This window comes from Talpa occidentalis, unplaced genomic scaffold, assembly GCF_014898055.3.
Source record: "Talpa occidentalis isolate TD23 unplaced genomic scaffold, MPIMG_talOcc4v2.1 talOcc4.9, whole genome shotgun sequence".
NCBI classification, from domain to species: Eukaryota; Metazoa; Chordata; class Mammalia; order Eulipotyphla; family Talpidae; genus Talpa; species Talpa occidentalis.
In genome coordinates, this window is record NW_023605305.1 from 7679578 (window position 1) to 7695100 (window position 15523).

Below are 15523 nucleotides of genomic sequence, written 5' to 3' on the forward strand. Positions count from 1 at the left end.
AGGATCTCTATGACCTGAGCAGATGGGTGAAGGAGAGAGTCCTGGGGCTCTCGGTGGCTTTTCCGGCTTTTATTGGGATTTACCAGGTACACGGCAGGCAGGGGTTCCGGGGGGCTGGGAGGCTGGCAGGCCTCCCAACCCCCAGCAAGCCTTCACTCTGTCTGGGCTCTCCGGCCTTCTCTGGTTCTCTCTGCCTCTCTGCTCTACTGGGGTCCCCGTGACGCCACCCTTATAAGCCCAGTCTTAGCCCAGGTGAATCCCTTCTACATATGCCCACACCCTACTCCAGGTGCCCACCATCAGGCATGCATTCAGAGCCGCAAGACACCATCATCTATCCTAATGGCGGGAGGGCAGAAAAGCCTGAAAATCACTTACCCTACACCACATCTGGAAAATTAGAGGTAGGGCTGAATGTTCTTAGGAGCCACTGTGTCCTCCACCGTGAGGAGCATGCTCAAGATAGAGGGGACATTCCTCTGGAAGTTGGAGGGACAAGGGTGGAAACAACCAGCCTTGAAATGCCAGGCAGCTGCCCAGTACAGCCCACGGGTAGTGCAGGTTCTGGGGTCACCCTGGCTGGGCCTCTGCCTGCCTCGGGGCTGCCACTCTCACCCCTGCATGCTCACAGCCTAGCAGGAGGATTCTAGGGCTGGTTCTGCCTGTCCTGCCAGCACCAGACCTCTCGCCCACCCAGTAGGGCAGACCTGAGTGCCACCCAGCCTCAGTTAAGCATGCACCTGCTGTGTGCAAGTGGGTGTCTTGAGGACGAAGTCAGAATTCCAGGCCAGGTCCCTCCTGGGGGCTTCTTACTGTCTCACTGCCAGCCCTGGCTGGTTCTGAAGTTTCTCCTTGGGCGGTGCATTGCCCTGGCAGAGCCTGAATCAGAATGATTTTTCTAGCTCTTTGTGGCCTAGAGCTTGTGAGGGAGAGCTCTGGGGATGCACAGGTCAAGGGGTATGACTTGGGGATGAAATTCTAATTCAGAGGCCTGCTGGAGCCGCTGGGTTCAGATGAGAAGCTGAAGAATAGGCTGGTTCACAGTGTTCTCTTAAATGTCCTAATTATCAGAAACACCTGGCTACCTGATTGCTATGCTTGTGGGAGGTTAGAGGTGCATGATCACATACGTGGGGTGGGACTGTGCTCTCCTCTTCAGATGAGGCCATGATGAGCAACCCCCTTTCACCTTCATTGGGAAGGTCTCCCATTCACACCAGTGTCCCCACGGGCAGTTGTCATCTTTTGTTGGATTCTCTTCATCTGAGAGGGTTTCTTCTACCTACTCTTCTGGAGGTCCCCTACCTGCCTCCAGGCTCAGGGGAAGTTGCACATGATTATCGTGATTTCTAAGCGAGCTGGAGGCTCTGCTTGCCGTGGGATGGCAGGTGTGAGGTGTTCCCTTCCCATCCACGGGGTGCTCAAAGCAGCTCCTAGAAGATAAGTGATGCTGAGGCCCAGCAGCCTCCACCACTGTCCCAAGTGCATTAAGTAAGTGCAAAAGGTGATGAGTAACTTGGGGGTGTGAAGTGGAGGGAGAAGGTGGGGATCCAAAACAAGGGGGCTTCACCTCTGCCACATTGCACTCCACATAGGTGCCAGATAGAGTCTGCAGAGATTTCAAACCAAACAATTAGGAGCTGCTGCTACAAGGAAGAGAAAGTGCCCCCATGGCTCTGGGCTTAGCTCAGGTTCCCAGGAAAGAAATGCAAAATGAGAGGGCGCATCCTTTACTGAACACCTGCAGTGTGCCAGCAGCCACAAGACATTGGTTTTCCCTTTTCCTCACGTGAAGGCCAGGCCCAGAGGGGCAGGCACGTGGGTGGTTGGTAGCACCAGGTCCAGGCTCCACTGGCACTTGCCCTTGGCCAAGACGCTCACCGTGTGACCCCAATGGCAGCCTGGGGGTCACAGGGGACCCCACCTATGGTTTTGAGCACTGCATTAGATGATTGGTAGGAGGAGGTGAGAACAGTAAGTACCTCTTTTAGATTATTCTTCTAAGCCTTGAATGACACTATAATTTATTGTCCAAACCAGGAGAGTTTGGCTGGAGTGATAGGGCCTATTAGAAGCTGTGCAGGGACAACAGGAGCAACCAGATCTATCCCAAACAGCCAGGATATATGGCCTTGGCCACCAGTCAGGAGCTGAGTGGGTGGGCAGGTGTCAGGCAGGTCAGGGTGGGGAGCTTGGCACCAGCAAAGGTGTGGAATTTGGATGTTCGTGGTATACACAGGTGACGGTGAGGTGACCACAACGTCCATAGTCCCACCCACCCACTGGACATGAGTAACATCTCTCTACCAGCCCTGCTTCTCTTGCCCCCAAGCACACCCTCTCCTCCCTGGGTTCATCTGCAGGCTCCAGGACCACCCGCCCTCTCAGCATCATGATGTAGGAGGGCACTGGGCCCTTCTTTACGAACTTAAGAAAGTCAGTCTTTGCTACGACCTCATCCCCACTAGTGGTAGCCAGGAGGGAGCAGAGTTGGAGCGGAAAGAGGTGAAATCGGAAGGGGAACAGGTGCACACTTGCAGAGGAACGAGAGGGTGAGATGGCCAGGCAGGGCCCGACAGCTGCTGGGAGCCTCCTGATGCATGAAAGGAGAAGGTTGCAGCTCCTGGGCCAGCTGGGTGGGCGCTGGGAAGCCCCCATGTCATGGAGGACTTGCAGAAGGCCCCCCAGGTGGAGGGAGAACCGGGAGCTATACCAGCATGTGATCCAACCGGGGGGGCTGGGAGGGTGGGAAAGCCACAGAAGCAGTCATGGGGGTGTTGGGCTGTGAGTTCGATGATTTATTACACCCCTGGTAGCGCATTGTGAAACATGCAGTCACCAGCTCTGAGAAGGGGGGCTGTCGGGGTGTCCCCAGTCTGAGTACCTGTCTTCCAGGCTCCAGCAGGTCACAGCCCCGCTTCTCCTTGACCATTTCACCAGGACTCACCCCACACTGGCTGGGCACTGGAAACAGACGTCGGTCCTCGGTTGCAGCTCGGAAACTTGCGCACAGTGATACTGCCGCTGCTTATGAATATTTTAACGCAAAAGCAGCAAATCCCGGAAAGTGCTGACTGCAGCTTTCCTGGGCACCTTCTGAGCTTGCTTGGTGTACCCCTGAGCCAGGGCCGCGCAAGGAGCTGGAGGGGCTCCAGCCACACCCCCGTCCCTCCTCGCCAGGGGGCCTCGGGGCCTCAAGGGGATGACCTGTCGTTCTCCTATTTTGATGTCACTTCAGGAAAGTGAAGCTCAACTCAGAATCGAAGCGAAAGGACCCACTGGGGTCGGGAGGCTCTGGTGGGGCCTGGCTGACCGTCTTTGGGAGCCGGCTGGGGAGCAAACTGAGGAACAGGCGGTTCCGCAATACCAGGGCTGCCTGTTTTCCTCTGTACCATTTAATCACACGCACGGTGGCGGGCACCCTGCCAGGTATCAGAAACACAGATGGGCATTCGCTCCAGAAATACTGATTGATTCCCGGCCACTCGCCAGTCCAGGGCTGGGTCAGTCTCCTCTGGGCCCAGGCAGTGTGGACACGCACCAAGTGGTGAATTACAAGCCAGTAGTAAGTTTCTCAAAGAACTAAAATGGGGATGAGGAGCCGGCGATGTCTCTGGAACAGGGACTTTGAACCTCAGACTGTCGGGAAGGGAGCTCTGGGTGCGTCTGGGGCAGAGGAAGCCCGAGGAGCTGGAGGTTGAGGATAAGGCAGGGTGTGGGAGGGGAGGCCTGGGTTCAAGCAGGGCTTTGCCATCCAGTGAGGACTTTGGGTTTTATTCTGTCCTCCACAGGACCAGGATTTAAGCAGGGAAGCCTACTCAGTTGTTTGCATTTGAAGCAGCCCCTCTGATTCCAGTGTTCTGCAGAGCCTGGGGGAGGGGTGTGGGAGGCGTGCAGCCCTCCAGCCAGACACAGGCTAATTCGTAGCACTAGCTGGCAGGTGGTGCCAGGCAGTTCCCTCTCCAGCCTGAGGGCACTGGGGAGCCATTGCAGGCTCAAGGCAGAGAATGTTGGGATCAGATTGGGGTTTAGGAGGATGGCCTGGGGTTGTAGAGTGGAAACAGGGAAACCAGCCGTGTGCTCCCTCCTGGGCCAGGGAGGCAGGAGGGAGATGGGGGCGGGTGGTGCCTTCTCTGTTCAGAGTAGCAGGAGCTGCGGGCCAGGCCTGTTGTTTCCGCCTTAAATTGGCCTCTGCCCCCGGCCCAGGGTCCTGCATGCACCATCATCCCATCTCCTCCTCCCCTCTTCCTCCTCTTCTCCCCTCTACTTGTCCCTCCCTCCCCCCACCCCCCAGCTTCCTCCATGCCCTCTCTCCTGGAGGACCACATTCCCAGGCAGAGGCAGAGTTCCCAGGGGCATCTCGGTTTCCCTTCCCACCCCAAGCTGGCTCAGCCCAGCGGGGCTGAGACTCACTTAAGGAATGAGGGCTGCCCAGTGGCTCTGCCTGCCCAGCCCTGCTGGAGGGAATTGTAATTAAAAACGGGGCGGCCTCGCACTTAGAGTAATGACATGTTGCGCTCCGCATTGCTGTCTTGGGCTCTGGTTTTTCCTGATGCAGAAAATCCAATAACCCCGGGTTACATCCAGTCCGGATGTGGTGCAATATCCGGTCAGAGGGGCGCGGCTGTCCCTGCCTGATCTCTGAGCGTTACCTGTTTGCGGGCAGCTCTCACTCAGCTGACGGCAGGTGGCCCTTGGCCTGGGTGGCGTCAGATGCACGGCTCAGCTCGGAGGCTGTGAATCGGGTCCTGTCATGGGGCAAAGGGCAGGGGTTCAGGGAAATGCCGGGTGCAGGTCACCTGTCGGGACTTCCCAGCCCAGACGTCTCTGGGCATGCTGGCACCACTGCCGGCAGGACCGCCCCCGCCAGCCCCTCCCAGCGGGTTACCGAGACCCAGTTCCAGGTGCTGGTTGCGTTTGGGACAGCTAGTTTTCTAGAGGCTGCCCCAGCCTCCCCAGCCAGGCCCCTGGGAACCCAGCTTAGATGTTCCTAACGGCTCCTCCTGGGAATACTCATTTCTGTGCTGCGGGAAATACGCAGGCTCAGTGTTTCTGTTTCTTTCTCTTCCTCCCAGGCAGCAGGCTGTCACTCTTCGGGCCTCAGAGTGTATATGCAGGAAGCACCGTGTGGGGGTTGGGATCTGGACTCTGGTTCAAATCCTGGCTCTGGTGCCTGATACCTGCAGGACCCTAGACCCATGGGCCAGCCTACAGGTATCAGTTTCCCCATCTTCAAAATGGGAGAGTAATAGGAGCTCCCTGATAAGAGGGGTGTTGAGGATTGACAGATGTGGCTTCCCCCAGCTGGGAGTCCTGGGCACGAGCGACCCTCAGGATAAAATGACAGCTTCCTTTTGGCCCCTCCCTCCCACTACACCATGCAACAGACCCTTGCCATGCGACAGACCCTTCATGGAGCCATCAGAAGCAGCAGGGGCCGTTCTGGGATGGGGACGTGGGAGCGGCCTTGTGCATTTGATCTTGAAGGTAGTGGCAGCCCCAGAATGGTAGGAAATAGAAAAAACCTGCTGTGGTGAAAGCTGACCCCCCTCCCCCAAGACCCCCGGGGAGCCTGGGCTGGCCAGGGCCTGTCTGTCCTGCTGAAGCCAGGACTCACGAGGCCTTCCCATAGGGTTCCCTGCAGGCCAGACTGCCCCATCCCAATTCCACTGGACCAGGAGCCCGGGGAGACACCGTCTGTGGGCTGTGCCCCTGTCCCCACACCTGTACTGTCAGAAAGGCTGGGCCTTGCGCACTTCTTCACTCCAGCCGCTGGGAAAGCACAGCTGGATCCCGGCAGAAGGAGCTGGAGATGGGCTCTGCCTCACCAACTCTTCTTTCACTGGCTTCCCTTTCCTGGTTCAAATCCTGGCTTCAGCTTCTCGTGCAAACGGCCCCTCTCGCAGGAGGCCTCTCCTGCCCAAACCAGGCGCGTCACCTGCTTTTACTGACCTTCGTAAATTCTAGACTGGTGGCCCCAGGGGTTGGTTCTCTTGAGCCTGGGTGGTGCTTTATTAATTTTTTAATGTGTTGCCACCACTTAAAAGCCAGAAACGGTGCATATTGTGGATTTCCACCGTTGCTCAGCATTGGTCTGGCCTCTCTGGGCCTGTGCTGCCCTGGCCCACGGCCTCGAGAGCGACCTCTTAGTAGCAGCTCACGCACCTTGCAACCCCCACGCCACGACAGCCCCTTCCGGGGGGCTCCTGTAGATGCTGGCGTCTGCCCCCAACCACCGCTGTGCAGCCGACCTGAGGATGCCTGTTGGTGTCCAGTCTGCCGGTAGAGCAGGCTCAGCCCACCCGGCAGTGCCCAGCACCTTGACACATGCCATGAGACAGGCCAGCCGCCCCCGCCTCTTCTCCACCTTCCTAGTCTCCATCCCTCTCTCTTTCCCATGTACTGCCCTCCACCCAGACCACAGCGCAGTGACTCACACCTTCCCTTTTGCTGCCCAGGTCCCTTCTCTGATGGCTGGATGTTATCATACTGGGCGTGTGGCTGAGTCATCCCCCTGGGGGACCCAGCTGGGGGGGCCTGGCCACAGAATGCTGCAGGGATGGTGTGAAGGTAGGAGATGGCCAGACAGCAACCAGGACCTTCCCCTCTGAGGTCCAGGGAGAGGTGGACACACCCCAAACCGCACTGCCTGAGGTAGGGCAAAGTCTCACCACAGAGTGCTCTGTAGCCCAGCCCACCAAACCCTCAAGGGGTGCGGACCAGGCAGGGAGATGCTGTTGAGGGGCTGTTCTCCAAGGGGTCCTTTAAAGGTCTACGTGTTCCCTCTGGGCCCCCTTGCTGTGGAAACCAACCCTCCCTCCTGCCACCAGCCTCTCCCCCATGCCCCCAGGAAATGCTGAACTTCCCAGAGACTCTGCCTTTTTCGGGAGGAAGGCCTCATGGGGAGCTCTCAGCTTGGGGAGCCTCACACCTTCCAGCCCCCTTCATGTACCCTGTACCTGCCGATGTGGCCTCGCCTCCCTGATCCGTGGTCACACTGTCCTTCCCTATCCCTCAGATGTCCTAAACTCATTTGTGGGGATCAGAGAGGCTGTGTACTTTGCTGATCCCCCAGTATAGAATATTCTTTCCTGGCATTTCCTATCTCCTGGAACACCTGGCACCTGAGACCTTTCATGGCCTCACCTTAATGTCACCTGCTCAGGATGATTCTGGGAACTACCTCTCCCAAGGACACCTGCCTTGGTGCCTGCCCCTCCATGTCGGCCTCAGATGGTCCCCTCCTTTCCTGGAACATCCCACGGTTCCGTCCCCAGTGGCCAGCAGGCAGCTGGAACGTGTAGGTTGCAGTGAAATGGGGCTGGAAGTATGACTGGGTGGACCCCTGACTCGTTTGGATCTGGCCAGCTCTGCAGGCTGAGGACGGAGGATCTAGGCCTGAGCTGGGTATTGACAGCAGACCCCAGAGCCTCATGGGCTGACCTGGATCCCAGGGACCAGGGGTCCTGGGGCGGGGTGGGGTGGGGGAGGAGGCTGGGCTCAAGAACAAAGGCATCAGGCAGGCCTTTTGCATTTCAGTTCAGCCACTTCTCTACTCCGTGTCTTCGGGCAAGTAACGTGACCTCTTTCAGCTCCTGCTGCTTCATCTGTGACACGGGCCTAGTCCTCTCCACGCACAGGGGCTAACAGTGAGATCGCACGTGTGAGGCATCCAGGCGTAGCCCCTGCACTGGCCATGCACGTGGTATCTACTAGTATCCACGTTATCAGATGAGCCTCAATGTGAGTGGGTTGGTTTGGAATGAGGGAGACGGGAAGTAGGAATGTGGGTTTGTGCTCAGGAATGAAGTGGGGCTTGGAGACCCTCTGACTCTTTCACCCTGTCCTTGCACCCCCTCCAGAGCAGCAAGTGCCCTGGAGGCCCCTCGGCCAGCTCCAGGCAGAGTAGGAGGTGGACAGTCCCCAGCTGCTTGTTGACTGACTCAGTGACATTGTTCATAGTTTTGCAGCTAAAGGTGCTCCAAGAACTGGCCTGCATGGGTCTGGGGGTTACCTTCTGTTTGGAGGCCGAGGCCCTCTCTGTGTCAGTCCGGGGATAAGAATGTTGCTCCTTGAAACGCCCGCTTGGAAGAGAGCCCACCAGAGACAGGGACAGCTGGTGGACTGGAGACTTCAGGGGAGGCGGGTGATAATCAGGAAACTCACTTTCCTCTGGGTGTGGCATTGTTCCAGCCCAAACACTCTGCCTGAATTAGCATATGAAATCTCACAGTACCCCACAGCAGGTGCTTTTGTTGGCTGCACCTTACAGATGAGGAAACTGAGGCACAGAGGTGAAGATCCCCAGCTTGGTGGAGGCAGGATTCAGAACCAGGGGGAGCTCAAGGACTTGCACTTTCCAACACCTTGCTTTGCAGGGAGCAAGTCAGCAGGGTTTCTTCCAGTTCGTGTGTGACCTGTGGTTTAGGTGATTCACCATGTCTGGCGGCTCTGTGACTTTAGGCAAGTCACTTCACCTCTCTGGACCATCATTTCACCTTTAGGATGATGGACAGAAGAATGCCTCCTTTGCAGGGCTGTTTGAAGGTAGAAAGAGGGTGCAGGCTCCCCTGGGTACCCCACAACTGTTTGTTTGCACTCTTTCTCTCTAAGGTTGCAGCCTTTCTCTCTAACGTTTCCTCCCACCCCGCGCCGTCAGCCCCAACCATTGGCCCCTGTCCAGAGCCTGACCTTGGCCTGGAGTTCCACGAGGGCTTCGGAAATGGCTTTGGCTGCCACTGCGGAGGGAGCTGCCCGGGCTGCCTGCAGATCAGCAGCTCTGGGCGCCCCTCATTGTTGCTTTATTTCACAAGAGCCCCGCACTTGTTTAGCAATGAGGTGGTATTTTTAGAACTTAAAAGTAGTTCTGCTCTTCGAGGAACAAGCCTATAGATATATCTTCAGCAGGAGCCAGGCCTGACTGGAGGTGTGTGGGTGGGCATGCTGCCCCGGGCCCCCGCCCCCTCCCTGCAGCTTCAGTGGGATGCGGGGTACCCTCAGCCTGTCCTGGGCAGCTCTGCTCCTTCCTGCCTGCTGGCCTGGGCCCTGGGGAGCTGGGGGGCACAACAATCCCAGCCTGTAATGGGTTGGATAACAACCCCCGAAAGACACACACAGTCTAATCCCTGGAACCTGTGAATATGTTTTCTCATGTTAACAGGGCTTCCCAGACATAGTGCAGTTAAGGCTCTTGAGTGCTGGGGTGGGCAGGAGGGAGGCTACCCTGGATTATCCAGCTGTCCGAGTGGTTCCACGAGGGTCCTTGTACGAGGGAATCAGGAAGGTCATGGAGAGGGAAGGAGATGGGGTGACGGAAGCAGACGGCTGAGTTGGGGAGATTTGCAGGTGCTCCGCTGCCGCCTGTGAAGATGGGGAAGGGGCTGCGCGCCAAAGAAAGCAGGTGGTGGCCTCCCAGTGCCGGGAAAGGCCTTGGGGGCTGCCAGAAGAAGCACAGTCCTGCCCTCCCCTCCTCCCGGGGCTGCAAGGTCATTGCTAGGGCTGTAGCAAGGACGACCCAGGGAGCAGGCCCAACCCGTGTTCAGATCCTGCCTGGCCGCCTTCCCCCTCGGAGCCAGTGGTGACCCGCCTGTGAAGCAGGTTCCTTCCTGGCCATTTTGGGAAGAAACTGTGAATCTTAGTACCTGCCCCAGCCCGTGGCATGTCCTCCTCTTCAGGGGCCAGGGCCATGTCCGCAGTGGCTGTGTCTGTTCACTACTTCAAGGGGATGAGGCGTGTCCCGGAAGTCAGTCTCTGGAAAGCGCTGTTTGGGATCTGAAGGTGCTTTTAGCATTGCCCTAGCATCCCGCTTCATCCCCTGGGGTAGACTTTGAGGAGCACCCTCCCTCGCTCATGGACGGTGCAGCCACGAGCAAGTTACTCAGATCTTATGCCTCAATTTCCTCATCTGTATAATGGGCACAATAGCAGCACCTACTGCCCAGAGTGGTGGTGAGAGCAGTGAAACAATGCAAAGTGTGGGTGCGCAAAATGCACCCACTGGGGCCATCAACTGGGTCTTGACACGTCTAGTTTTCCGTCTTGTCACTGTTAGTGGTGACCTTTCTTGCGGGCTGGGGACACAGGTGACTATGTCCAGCTCACTCCCTTGAGACCTCACAGCCTCTTGTAAGTGAGGAGGCGGTTGTGCAGGCCGGGCCAACCCTGCCCCCCAGGACACGGAGGTTCTCAGGGCAAAGACTCACCTTGTGCAGATGTGCGTCAGTTATGTTAAGTCATCTGTGGTTTTATTTAGAAAGGGCGTGATTTTAACCTGCTCTACAGTTTGGGCTTTTGCAGGTGCTGATATCCAGACTGATTGATTGCAAACAACAGGCCGCTGTTTGCATTACAGTCCCGGGGGCGGGCGCCATCTGTCAAAAACAGGGGGGCCCCTCTTGTACCCAGAGCCTGTCCCTCTTCCCTGGGCTCCCAAGGCTCCCACAAGTCCTAGCCCTGCCCAGCCCTCCCTGTTTCCTCCTGAGTTTACATTTTAACCTGGTATTTGCAAGGCAGCAGGCAGGAAACCAGAGGCCGGCTGACCTGAACCCCACGCGGTGCAATGACATGTCAGTGACCTGGGCGACACTTGGCGCCCCAGGCAGGCAGGGGTCAGTGTGGCTGCAGGACCGGAGGTCTGCACTTGAGTCTGGGCCTGAGACCAAAGACATTTCCAGGGCCTGGAGACTTGGGGGCTGCCATGCTCTGCTGAACCCACCCCTGGCCAGCCCCGGGTCCCAGGAACTCTTCATGAATTAAGAACAAAAGCCAAACACTTCTGAGTTTACACAAGAGTTGTACCCAGCCTCTAGTTTAAACAAAAGAGGATTCCCTTGGCCGGAAATAGAGCTAGAGGTGGCTGGCCGGGCTTGGGAGGGTTAAGCTGGGTCTTCCCTAAGCTAAGTGACGGGAGGGGTCAGCTCTGCAGAGGGCATGAGCAGGCAGGTGCTCCGCCCCAGTAACTGCCTGCCCAGTACCGATGGCCTTGTGTGCCAGGAAGAAAGATCTGGTTCGGGCAGGCCCCGACAGCTGCTGTGTGCTGTGTGGCCCCGTCTGAAGGACACGGTCATTCCCTTTTCTTCTGTGCTGTCTTGTTTCCTCAGTCCACGGAAAGGACTGCCCAGGGGTCAGCAAAATCCTATGGGTTGGCTAAAGAGCGAAGGGCATGATGGTCGCTCATTTAGCTGCAGACACTTACTGAGCACCTACTACGTGCTCTTCTAGGCCCTGACTTCTCAGCAGGAATGAGGGGTAGGGAAGGCCGGGAAACACAGTTTAGAACCCTCCAGGGAAGGGGTGACATCACTGATAGTAGCAACACTGGCTGCATCTGTTCAGTGCCTTCTAGAAGCCTAGCCCCAGCAAGGGACACTGTGTGACCTTTCGTGACCCCCTTGAGAGCTACATGGGGCAGCAGGCCCTAGCAGCAGGGGTGGGGGGTGGCAGGGCCACTGTCCTAATGTGACCTCAGGCAGGAAGCGGGAAAGGCTGTAGCATTGACCTGCAGGGGACGCTGGGAGGACTGAGTTAGCACTTGCACAATGCTTGCACCCCGTTACCGGCCTGTGCATGCCACTACCTTTACTAGCATAATTACCGCCATTCCCCCCATTGTCCTGGTGAGCTGCAGAGCCTGGGTTCAAACCTGGCCCTGCAGATCCAGCCGGTTTCTCTGAGAACAGGAATTTTGTTCCCGCAGCCCTAAGAGGCTTGGACCTTTTGGGTCGCAGATGAGAATGTCGAGGCGCAAAGGGCACAGGGAGTGGGGAGGGTGAGCTTGGAGCCCAGGGTTTTACTGCTGCCCAGCTGCTGGGGTCTGGACCCACAGGGAGAAGGAGGGAGTTCCTGTTGGGGTGTCCTGGGGAGCACAGGGGCAGGGTGGCAGGCAGCAGCTGGGGGTGGGTGGCCTCCTGCCTGTCCCGGCCTCCTCTCAGGCTTCTGCTCGATGGGCAGGTACCTCACCTGCTGCCTTCACGCCAGATGTTTAACAGGCCCCGCAAAGTGGATAATTCCTAAGTGGAGGAGATTGTTTGGGAACAGAGCTCACTTCCCCCACATTACTGCTCGTTAACAAATCTGATTGCTACCGCCCATTAAACTCCTGGCATCGATTTGCATAAAAAGTTTTCCCCTGAGAGATTTACCACTTCCTTGCATCTCCAGGGTGCAGGAGGCTCGATACGCCCTGGCAGCTCAGGAAGGAGCAGGTGCCCGACCTCAGCGTGAAGGTGGCCCTGGGACCAGGACTGGCTGGTGGGGAGCCCCTCCTGGCAGGTCCTGGAGCAGAGGAAAAGAACTGTTTGGCTGGTGAGGCTTGCTGAGGATTCTGGAAGCTTTGTTTGTCTGAGGCTCATGGCCTAAGGAAGTGGCTGTTTGCTCCCCCGGGAGGCGCAACCCTCTTACCGTCCGCCTAGCACATGGCCAGACCGCACCCATCCAGACTTCTCCTTGCAGAGTCTGGGACCCAGTAGTGCATCTGGCCCTGGGCTGCCACTGTGTCATTTTCCCTATTGATGAGTGGCCTGAGTTGGAGAGTCTGGGTCAGTCTCTGGACTATGCAGGCCTCAGGGAAGCCTCAGAGGAGGAGGCTTTGTCTCTCACTGGCTGTGACCAAAGGTGTCATTTAACCTTGCCGTGTTTGCAGAGCACGTCAGTGTTTGCAGAACACTCCACTGAGGTTTTTTTTTTTTTTTCATGTGAGCCCTCCTGTCACCCTGTAGGAAGATCAGAGGTGATGGTCCCTGCGCAGAGTGTCACCGGGCTTCTCGCCCTGCTACCTGACTCAGTTTATTCTGCCAGGACCCATCTGCTTTCCAAGTTCAAGGTCTGTATAAGACACAGCTGTTACCCTGAGAGTCAGTCCAGGTCCACGCAGGAGCCCTGGGCAGAGACAGCAGAGCAGCAGTGGTGATGGTTGGGGACACTGAAAGGCAACAGCAGTCCCGCTCCTGCCGGCCACAGTCCCGGAGGCCTCTCCTTCATCCTCATCACTTAGTACTGTTTGTTTGGGCCTTTACTAGCTCAGTTCCTGTTATTGCCCCTAGACAATCGGCCAGGAAATTCTTCACTTGTGCTTCCCTTAAGAGGTCAAATGCTTTTCTCTTTGCAGAAGTAAATAAATCCTGCGTGCTGAGTTAACAGTTTTTCAGGGAACCTACAGGCCCCCTGCAGTAAGCTCCACGCCCGAGGGCAGCAGGGAAACCCAAGCAGCCTGCAGCCCATCCTCGGCCCGCCCAGCTGGCCTCCTGAGCGTGTCTGCAAAGTTTTTAAACCAACCCGGGCTGCATCAGGATGATGTGAGCATGAGGCCGCACCTGTTGACGCTTGCCTCCAGAACCCTGGTGGAAACGCGTGCCAGTAGCATCGTGGCACCCCACTCCCCGGGACGCAGCTGTGAGACCCTCTTGGCTCCCGCGCATCCTGAGCACCAGGAAGGAAATGCCGCCTGCCTCAGAGCAGGCAGCTGCAGAGTCACAGCCCCTGGCACCAGCGTACCTGCCACCCCTTGCTCAGGCCGGCATGACTCCTGCTTTACACCCGTCTCTGATCAACCAAGTCCATGGTTAGGTTTGCTGCAGTTCAGAGGAGACACGTGGGGAGAGCTGCCTGGGAGCTCTGGCTCCGTGGGACAGCCGTCACCGCTTAGCGAAGGAGGGGAGAGGATGAAGCGACAGAACAGGCCAACCTCATAAAGCCCTGAAGTTCAGGCCTCTCGGCAGAGGCAGAAACTGTTCTCCTCAAGCCCTGGTGGGTTTTTTTTTTTTTATTATGGAACATTGAAGCATATGCAGAGGTCAGTAGGAGAACGGAGGGAGCCCCGTGAACCTGTCCCCGGTCTCCACGTCTGTCACCCCCTGGCTGGATTCTGTCCCCCACATCCCCTTCTTACTGTACAGCAAACCCCAGTGGTCTATGTGACTGGGTCACTAGGAAAGATAAGGACTCTTACAACAAACATAACCTCCAAATTCTTATCACACCTAAAATATGACTAGCCAGCCATCATCATACAGATTTCCATTCAGCTCAAATCCATGGCTTTAATTTTGTTTGTTGGAATCAAGATCCGAGTAAGATCCACACCTTGCGATTAGTGTGTCTTTAATTGAATGAAGTCTTCATTGCTTTGTTTTTTGTTTTTTTTTAATTACTCCTGCTAACTGCGTATGGAAGGAAGTGGTAGCTGGTGTTCCAAGGTCTCCAGTTTGCTCATCGCACCCCACAGTGCCCTTGCACATGCCCCCCTGTCCTTTGAATTCCTGTAAACTGCTGGTGCATCTAGAGACTTGATCGTTTTCTTATTTTTTTTTTCTGCAACATTCCTTCAAAGGAGCTCCTGGGTCCTCCCCTCCGGAGGAAATGCCGGCTGGCTGTCTCTTGGGGGTGGCAGCCCCAGATGCACTAACACCTGAAGTGCAGGTGGCAGGTGACAGGTGCTTGTCTGTCCCTCCTTCCAGCAGTAGCTGGGATCCTTCTGTAAAGTGATTTTCTGGCAGCTTCTCTCTGGTTACTCACTCCGTTCAGTTCTTACAGAAAAGAACTTTGCCACCTTATTTTTTTTTTAAGATTTATTTTTATTTATACAAGAACTAGGGTACAGGCCAGAGGCGCGGGAGGGTGAGAGGATTCACCAGAGCAAAGCAGGGAGCAGAACAGGCGGACAGACGGAGGACACTGCTGAGGGGAGCAGCGGGCGAGACAGGAGAGGTCTGCCACGCCGTGTGGGTAACTCCTTGGCTGGCCGGGAATCGCACCCATGCTGCAGAGGCCGTGGACAGCTTCACAGCGCTGCGCTCAACCCGCTGCACCATCGGGGAAGCCCTTGCCACCTTATTTACCAGTTTCCGCAATAACGAGGTAGCACCTCCCCTTTGCTCCCTGGACATAAAAGCTTAGGCCATCAGGAAACGGCTTACGCAGGTCATCCGTTAAGAGTTTGCTCCTCAAGGGTTCACCCATTTAGAAACCCCATTATGCAAGGTATTCTGCAAATGACCTGGGTATTAGGGCGTAAATGAGGATGGCACACCCTGGGCCTGGTCTTCGGAGACAGAGAGGAGGTTCATCCCACTTTGCTGAAAAAAATACTGAGCCCCAGAGATTGAGACCCATCCTGTCTATGCAGCCATTTAAGAGTAAGAGCTCAGACACTGTAACCCCGGCGGGGGTGGGGGGGTTGTTGTTGTTGGAGGTCAGTGCTCAGCTTACCTCTAATCCAGGCCTCCCAATGGGGGTTGAATATCCCCCTCCCCCCACCCCTTGCTTATAGAGTTCCTGTGAGCAGGCAAGGCACCCCCACACCCCCCATCAGTGGGCAGAGTACAGAATGCCAGCTGCCGGGGTGCACTGCCTGGGAAGTGGTTACTTGCACTTTGGTCAAACCGTCTAAAATGCTGGAGAGGGCCCTGTCCTGCCTCCTTCCCGACATCTGTCCAGTTCCTGATCATTCTCTCTCTTGCAGCCCCTATTCCCAGTTTTCATGTTCCCACGGCCTCTGTGCTCTCCCTGCCTTGGGTCACCCTGACCA

The 15523-nt window shown here is 56.6% G+C and overlaps 1 protein-coding gene across 5 annotated transcripts in view; it reads left to right on the forward strand.

The window, feature by feature from the left end:
* KAZN (kazrin, periplakin interacting protein) overlaps positions 1–15523 on the forward strand; it is a 353192-nt gene that overhangs the window by 272992 nt on the left and 64677 nt on the right. The window lies entirely within an intron of this gene.